The 9,220-nt window shown below is 37.1% G+C and overlaps 1 non-coding gene across 1 annotated transcript; it reads left to right on the forward strand.

The window, feature by feature from the left end:
• Window positions 1-1,605: 1,605 nt before the first annotated feature.
• LOC126960426 (small nucleolar RNA SNORD37) lies at window positions 1,606-1,671 on the forward strand. Its single transcript, XR_007727973.1, has one exon. It is a non-coding gene; the product is annotated as a small nucleolar RNA SNORD37 (small nucleolar RNA).
• Window positions 1,672-9,220: the final 7,549 nt, after the last annotated feature.

Genomic DNA, 9,220 nt, shown 5'->3' on the forward strand with positions numbered 1-9,220 from the left:
ATTGTGTGGTCTCTGCCATTAAGGAGCTGAGCATTTCATAGAGAGAAAGAGACATATCCAAAACTATGACCTAATTAGATAAAATAACATATTGCCACATATTAAATCATGAGTACAAGAAGTACGTTCTATTCGAAGTCAGAGGAGGGCAATCTAATATTTGCTAAAGCAGCCAGGAAGTCAGTGTATTCCTGAAGACTGACACATGCAGCCTGTGAAAAGAAGACAAGGCCAAATTGAGGCTCATTTCTTAAACACAGTGTTTTGGACTGAACATAAATTAATTGGGAGTAAAATGAACCCTTGTAATGCCTTGTATTGATAGCTAGGACATTGCTCATTTATTCATTCAATAATGACAATTTCTCTACTATGTGCCAGATTAAAGAAACAGAAATTAAAAGATTGTTGCATTCTAAAAGAATTTTAAAGTTCAGTGGAAGAAAATTGAAACTAACATAAATCAAATGATTTTCCTGCTGGCCCAAATGAAAAATAGTATAGCCAGGATTCCAAATTAGTTGTGATGAGTTCCATATATCATTCTCTTTACACACTATCCCTCACATATTTTCCCACATTCCTCTCTCTCTCTCTCTCTCTCTCTCTCACACACACACACACACACACACGTACTACATATACAGGTGGGTGAGGATGTAGCATGAAAATATACCACAATAAACTAGGTAGGTTTTAAAAAATTATTTCTTCTGTCTTTTCCTTCACTATTCAAGCAGAAAGAAGAGCTTACCATGTACAGTGAACACAAGAAGAGATGACACAAAAGAATAAAGGTCCAATTTACTGAATTGTAAAATTTTAGATAGATTTTGAAAATATCTAGTAGAGGTAATGATCTTGAAAGTCGGAACTTTTATTTTCAATAAATAAGCATTTAAGAAAAAGAAGTTTGTATTTTCTTATTCCAAACATTCAGTTTTAAATGTTAAAAATACTGAAAGTTCAAGGCATGAGTTTATAACTAACACCACTATTTTTTTAAATTATACTCCAAGTTCTAGGGTACATGTGCACAACGTGTAAGTTTGTTACATATGTATATATGTGCCATGTTGCTATACTGCACCCATCAACTTGCCATTTACATCAGGTATATCTCCCAATACCATCCCTCCCCCATCTCCCCACCCCATGACAGGCCCCGGTGTGTGATGTTCCCCACCCCGCGTCCAAGTGTTCTCATTATACAATTCCCACTTATGAGTGAGAACATGCGGTGTTTGGTTTTCTGTCCTTGTCATAGTTTGCTCAGAATGATGGTTTCCCTACAAAGGACATGAACTCATCCTTTTTTATGGCCACACCTGTAATCCCAGCACTTTAGGAAGCCAAGGGAGGTGGATCACTTGAGCACAGGAGATCGAGATCAGCGTAGGTAACATGGTGAGACCCCATCTCTATCAAAAATTACAAAAATTAGCCAGGTGCAGTGGTGCATGCTTGTAGTCCCAGCTACTTAGGAAGCTGAGGTGGGAGGATCACTTAACGCTGGGAGGTCGAGGCTACAGTGAGCTGAGATTGCACTACAGCACTCCAGCCTGGGCAACAGAGTGAGACCCTGTCTATTAAAAAAAAAAAAAAAAAAAAGAGTAAGTAACATTTCTTCAATTTGACCTGATATGTATTGAAGAAAACCAGCATCTGAGGCCCATGGAGAAAGAAAAAGAATAAACTTGGACAAAGAAACAGACATGCATAAAGGGAAGAAAATGGAAAGAGACACAGGAGTAAATGGCCATCTACAAGAAGAGAGGCTTGGACAGATTCTTTCTGCTCAGCCCTCAGAGGGAACCAAACCTACTGACACTTTGATTTCAGACTTCGAGCCCCTGGTGTCATGCAGAAATGGGATTTAGTTACAAAGTTTACAGTTTTTTCAGAGGAAAGACAGCCTGGAAAGTCAGACCCCAGTTCTTTTTGTTCTGGAATCCTCTCAAATTTACTCAGGATTTTCACTGCTCTGTCTGTCACCTAAGGACATCAGTGGTGAATGTAGCAGGCTAGAGACTGACTTCCAAGACTAGGTAACAAGCGCTGTACCGCTATACCTCAGCTAAAGGCAGACTGGAGCACAAATGGCGTACAAATGCAATATCCCCCAGATGCCTGGAGCACACACATTCTGCTTCTGTTTCCTGTGGGGCAGAAAGGTGAATCAACTGAGCACTAGTTTCCAAAATACTGTTTCTCATAATGAAAGTGACTGAGTGATTTTGGATTGACAAGCACTCACCATCAGCAAAAATCTGAGTTTGAGAATGTATGCAGGTATAAAGAAACAAAGGAAGCCATATTTTTTACATAGCTAAGTTTATAACAGTATAAATACTGCATGATTTTCATTTCAGCAAATGTGCTTGGCACTTTAATCAAGAGCTGGGAATACAGGGATGCATGTCTCTCACGTATTGACTCAAGACTGGTGCCAAAGCAGTGTAAGGCACATTCCATGCATCATCAACATCCCACACATCAGATCAACTTGTAAGTTTCATTATCAATCCTCAGCAAATTAACAAACTGAGGATTACCAAGATTTTGTTAATCTTGGTAATTTGTCACATCATTGCTGATTCATTGGCAGGGATCAAACCCAGGTCCACTCAACTCTGCTGCCTGCCTTTTATTCACAAGGCCATAGGAAGCTTTGAGTAGAATAATATAAGAGAAGTAGCGAATTGTAATAAATAATTCAGTAAATGCCATAAGAAATGTATGAATAAAATGAAGTAGCAGTAGGGAGCATGCATCACTACTACCAAAGGTCTCAAGGAATGTTATATAGTAGTATTTTGCTTTGCTGTTTTGAGCTAGGATAAGAGTTTTGGAAGCAATAAATGGAAATAAAAGGTGTTACAGAGGAAGGAAACCATATGCCAAGCCTAGGGTTATGAGAGTTATGGCTGGTGCAGAGAAGGTTGAGATGTGGTCTAAGTCTGCCAGTTAGTAGGGGAACTCTATGGTGGGGAGGTGGGTTGAGCCAGAACATGAAGGCATTGCAGAGTCATGCAGCTTTTTAAGTATAGAAATGATGGGCTCAAATTTGCCTTTAGGAATAACTAACTTAGAAGAGTATAGAGACTGCATTTGGGAAGTCAAAGCACGTGATCATGTGATAGGAAGACTGAAGGTGACAGGGGCTTTGCAGTGATCTCAGGAGGAAGACAGGAAAAGCATGAGAAACCAAGGCACCGATTTTGGAGTCTTTCCTGAAGTGGAATTAGCAGACTTTGGTGGCTAATGGTATGTTTGGAGGGCAAATTAGTGCATACTTGAGAACCTTTAGGTCATGATTTTGTGAGGCAGAATGGAATAGGATAATTGGATGATCCCAATGAGTGCCTACTTGAGAACTTTTAGGTCATTATTTTGTGAGGCAGAGTGGATTAGGATAATTTCCTGTATTGTGTATCAATACAGGATATCTGAGCAAAACCAGCAGTGTGGTAATCAGTATTTGCATGATATATCAGAGGGAGAATTGTATACAGAGAGATGAAACGCTAGCCAAGGAGCAGAGGCCAGAAGAGCAACATTTAAAATCTTAAGTGTAATAGAACTCTTGGCATGTCTTTGCCCAGACTTTATGCCATTCTTTCTTAAAATAAATGTTCTAAATATTCAAGACATGTAAGGTTTTAGTGGAAAGAGTTCTGACGTAGTAAGGTTTTAGTGCCAAATTTGTCATTAATCATGCAACCTTTGACATGTCACTTAATCTAATTCAGATGTGGCATCTTGATCTGTGGAACTAGGAGATCTCCAGGGTCTCTCTTTCTTGCTTTCAAATGCAATGATTCTCACTCATTTCTTTAGAATATTTTAATCGAAGTATATATTACATGATATTATAGGCTATAGTGTCATGTGCTCGAGTATTAGTGATAAGAAAAATATTAATGATAATTCTAACTTTATGACTATAGAACTTTCAAGTTTTTATAACTCAAAGTCATGGATATTTCTTTCTCTTTCTACAACTGAGTACAGATTCTATACACTAAAAAGATGTCACAATAGACTGGTAATAAAACAAAAGTCATCGGGACTAGGTGAAAGTTTTCTAAAATCATCATTGTAGTTTATTAACACAACAGTCATCATTAATAATGTCTATAAACAGAGACTTTATATATTATAAAAAATTCTTCAATCAAAAGGATTATGTTCTAATAAGAAATAACTTATTGATTCAGCTAGATACTGAATTCTAACAATGAAGTCTCTTCAATGAGGGAGAGAAATGATTAATCCCATAGTCTTGCCCCTAAGCTGTGGATCTTCTCATTCCAAGTATTGCACAATATAAAAATGCTCCATTATCTTAGAGCTAATGCTCTTCAAAGAGAGAAACTGTTGTTGAGTCTGTCTGACAACTTATCATTTAATAAAGTGACCTATTTCTTAAAAGATGCTCCACTCTCTTAGAGCTCAGAAGAATTCAAGCGAAGACTTTACAAGGTGAATTAATGGCCCAAAGCATAGCCTTATGCCAAGCTAGTAAGTCAGAGAAAATCATTTTAACCTTCATCCAGAAATTAAATGGTTATTGATTCATATGGAAGATAGTGTAACCATTCAGATTAAATTAAGAAATGCTGCTGAACACAATTAAAATGTTTCTAATGTAACGCTGTTTGCAGAGTGCATTTTTGACTAAATTCCATCTCTGAGGTTAATTACCATGTCTAGGGTCCAGGAATAATAGATTAAGTGGAAAGTTGGCTCCAAAAGTTAAAGAATGGGGAGAAAGCAAGAAGTATTCAGAAATGATTTATGCCTTACTGATGAGTTTGAGGGAGGAAAGCCAAATAGCCACACCACTCTTCTATGCTAAAAGTTTTAAGCTAAAGTGGTGATATAAAATTAATAGGATGTCCATTCTTTTCAGTGGGGCTGAGGCAGCTCCAAATTTTTCTCACAATTAGGAATCACCTCATTCTTGCTAGTAAGACTAAAGGTATTAGGTTGGACAAAAGTAATTGTGATTTTGCCATTACCTTCATTGAAAGATCTGGAGGTACTCAGTGCAGGTAAAGAAGGTGGGTAAAATTGAATTGTAACCTCTAAACACAAACCCTGTCTCAAAGTGACAATGGTACTGTGATATTCTAGAAGGGTTAAAAATTGCTGAGGGTTTTTTGTGTGTGTGTGTGTTAAATATGCTCTTAACTAGCTGATCTTATAAAACACCCAACTTAATTTTGCTGCATCTGCAAATTGAGAGGGTTGGGGCTCATGCCTTCTAAAGTTGTTCCAGTTCTATAATTTATGAATAATAAATACACACACACACACACACACACACACACACACACACACACACACACACACAAACACACGTTTCCTTAAGCTCTGTTGTAAGGGCTCCCCCTATGACCCTGCCTCACCAAAATCATGCTGGGTAGAGAGTATACACTTTTAGAAAACCCAACTAAACTTGTTTTCACATAAATCAGGTTTCCAGAATGAAAAACCCAAGTACTTCACAGTGAAAACAGCAAAGAATGTATACAAGAAAAAAAAGAAAAAAGACTAAAGGCCTTCATGATGCATTCAGTGAAGAGATGCCCTGGTAACTTTTACCAGTTAATTGATGCATAAAAGGTTGTGAAGATTAATGCACATCAAAATCCAAACTAAATTGAATTTTTGACATTTTTGCAAACAAAAACCCCAAAGAATACATAGGTGCCTTTTGATTTGTCACAGTTGGAGGACTCTGAATCATGAAGTGCTCTAGGAGAGACCATCAAATAGTGTTAGATGGTTTGTCAGTGTGGAGGAAAAGTAATTGAAGAATGAAACTGTGTGTATGGGCATTGCATTTTAAAGTATTTATCAAACAGAGATAAAGTGAGTTTGTTCTTCTACAACTAAAACACAAAGTGTAGATTAGGAGGTCACAGGAAAATGTAATAATTTAAGTCCTTAATTTTTCTTATGGGGTTAGACTAAATGATCCTTGCTTAAAAATACTTCTGGTCTACATTTAAAAAATATTGGCCATGTAAGTTATTTGTATCTTCTGCTTATGAGCAGAAAAAAAAAGATTTAAAAGTTAACAAATGTTTTATGGGAGTGATATTTGAAAATAGCGATATAGTATGAAATGAGCATAGCAGTTAAAATAAGAACCAAATTCTTAATATCAATTCAGTAAGACTGTAAGTATGAAAATAACTTCAGATCACCTCATTCCGATACTCTGCTTCTGTCACAAGGGTAATCACTGACACTATATATATATATATAATTATTGTATATAGATACTAATGAACTAAGCAAGTGGTAGCATTAAGCCAATGAGACTGTTTTATTCTTTAAAAAAATAATATTAATCCTAATAATATGAATAATCAGGTAAGTGTAATGTCTTTGCAGTCAACACAGCACAAAGAACATTCAGAAGAACACAAGGTCTATATTGCCATCCGAACACATCTTCATTGGGGCCACATAAAGAAGACCTTGTCATTAGGTCCATGTGTTTCCATGTAGTCTGAAGTACCCCAGAAAGAGATGAGTTGCAGCACATGAAAAACAATTCTGCCATCCAAATAACTGGTTTCATCTGATTTTATTCATGGGCGTTTATAGGTATGTTTTTCTTCTTAGGTGGAATAATATAACTTTTTTTTTTAACTGCTATTTGACTAGTAGACAAGGCTGACAAAGACAATACAGAAAGGGACACACATTAGGTAATTCCAAAAAGCTTTTGTGGCTGTCTTCATTGTCCTTACTTCAAATGATTAGCGGTTGTCAAAGTAAAGCTGTTCACACCATAGAGATATCAAGATGAAAACAAACATGGTCTCAAAAAAACTGACTTCCATATGGAAGAGAAGGAAGGAACAGTTTCTATTCTTGGAAGGACAACAGCACTTTGTTTTAATCAGTTGCAAAGAACCTAAAACTCTAAAATTCTAAATGAGGCTAATAAATCAAGAAGAGTTTAAATGAAAACAAGTTTCATAATCAGCGTGCAAATAAACACTGCTGCATATTCTATTAAGATTGGTCCCAAGGCTAAGGCAAGTCAGAATAGATTTTTTCTATATATCCACAGTTCAAAGCTTTTAGGCGGCAACAGACCATGAGAAAATGTTTTAATAAAAAATACTACTATTTAGTAAAAATGATAGCATGCAGTTAGAGGCCAACAGAAAGCTCCTTTTCCCTGGAAGATTTTTTTCCTCAACTTCCAAAACAACTGTATTTTGACAATCACCTGCAAAGTAAGTCTAAAGCATCGCATCATATCCCATTGACATCATTCTTATCTCTCACTAAGCATAAAGTATTCGGTTACGTCTTAGCTCCTGCAATTAAAAGTTTGACTAAGTTAAGGTTTCCCTAAGGACGTCTGGCTTTGTCCCCTAAAGTTGATAATATTTGGGAAAATGGACAGTCTGAAACAACTTTCCCAGAGACCTCAAGAAAGATTCCAAATTTCTACTTTTAACAAGGAGATGACTAAGGTGAAAGAGAAAAAATAACTTTAGGAGACAATGATTATTTAAATTTTACACAAATTAGTTGTAGAAAACTCAGGTAAAACTTTGGTTTTTGTAAATGCCGTTAAGAGGTCAATGCGGCCGGGCGCGGTGGCTCAAGCCTGTAATCCCAGCACTTTGGGAAGCCGAGACGGGCGGATCACGAGGTCAGGAGATCGAGACCACCCTGGCGAACACGGTGAAACCCTGTCTCTACTAAAAAATACAAAAAACTAGCCGGGCGAGGTGGTGGGCGCCTGTAGTCCCAGCTACTCGGGAGGCTGAGGCAGAAGAATGGCGTAAACCCGGGAGGCGGAGCTTGCAGTGAGCTGATATCTGGCCACTGCACTCCAGTCTGGGCGACAGAGCGAGACTCGGTCTCAAAAAAAAAAAAAAAAAAGAAAAAAAAAAGAAGAGGTCAATGCAAGAAAGTAGCAGTTGCAGACAGCCAGAAAGAGATTATAAGTGAAAAGAAACGTTGAACACTGAAGCTTGTAATCATAATACTTAAAATATGAGAAAAAGAAAAACATATGAAAAAGATCATGAACAAACAGTAAGAGATACAAGTCTGAAAAAATCAAAAAGATGAGGAATTAATCAATTTTATCAAACACTACAGATGTCTATATAAGACTAGGGATAAACAGCATCCATTGGATTTTGCATGTTGGGGGTATATTGGTGACCCTAGCAAACGCTATTTCAATGGGAAGTCATTGTTGTGAATTGAAAGGAAAGTGGGAAATGAAGAGTTGAAAACAGTACCCATGTTCTTAAGGCAACCATGATATACTAATTATGCATACTCCAGAGGCAGAGACCTGCGTTTTAATCCATGCTCGGACATTTAAGATAAGACCTTGAGAAAGTTACATAACATCAAGGAACCACAGCTTTTTGTCTTTACAATTTGGGATAGTAATAATACCTCCCCAGGATTTGTGAAAATAAAACAAGATATTTTATGTAATTGGCTAAAATAGCACCTGGCATATAGTAAACACTCAACAAATGTCACTATTATTTTGAGAAGAGAGACATAAAGTCAAGTGAATAGTTTTGTGCCCTTTGTGACTTTGTTTTGTTTTAGAATTCATGTTGGTAGGTATGTATGTGTGCATGGATATTTTAGATAGGAATAACTTGAGCATAGTTGTAGGCTAAGGAAAATCAGCCAGTACTAAACAAAAAGAGATACTTGAATTCTGCTTTGGGAGAGACATTTCTCTATTTGGAAAATACAATTTCAAAAGCCTGTTAGGGACAAGTGAGATCCTCTGGGCAGAGATGTGGCTGGTACCAAGACATCAGAAAAGGGAGGAAGATGCTTTAAATGAAATGAGAGGAAGAAAGTATGTTTTTAATACCAAATGTAGAACCTCAGTCAGAAACTTAGATTATTATTATTGGTTTATTAAAAGGTGGTTCCAGGGAGCAGGAGTAAGGTACCACAGAGATTCAAACTAGGAAGGAAGAAAAACCAATATATTGCTGCATCTCAAATTTCCACCTGAAGATGGCAAAAAAATAAAATAAGCATTTATTGATCCTCCTCCATCCCCCATTGGTAGAGCCTTGCCCAGAGGGCATGAATACCCTCGCATTTCAGGTGTGCTTGCATATGACCTGAATAGGCTCCATCAGTATCCCATGGTGCAGAGTCAATGAAGGCTTGGAAGATATTTTGGTGCATG

Source organism: Macaca thibetana, chromosome 7 (assembly GCF_024542745.1).
Source record: "Macaca thibetana thibetana isolate TM-01 chromosome 7, ASM2454274v1, whole genome shotgun sequence".
Taxonomy (NCBI): domain Eukaryota; kingdom Metazoa; phylum Chordata; class Mammalia; order Primates; family Cercopithecidae; genus Macaca; species Macaca thibetana.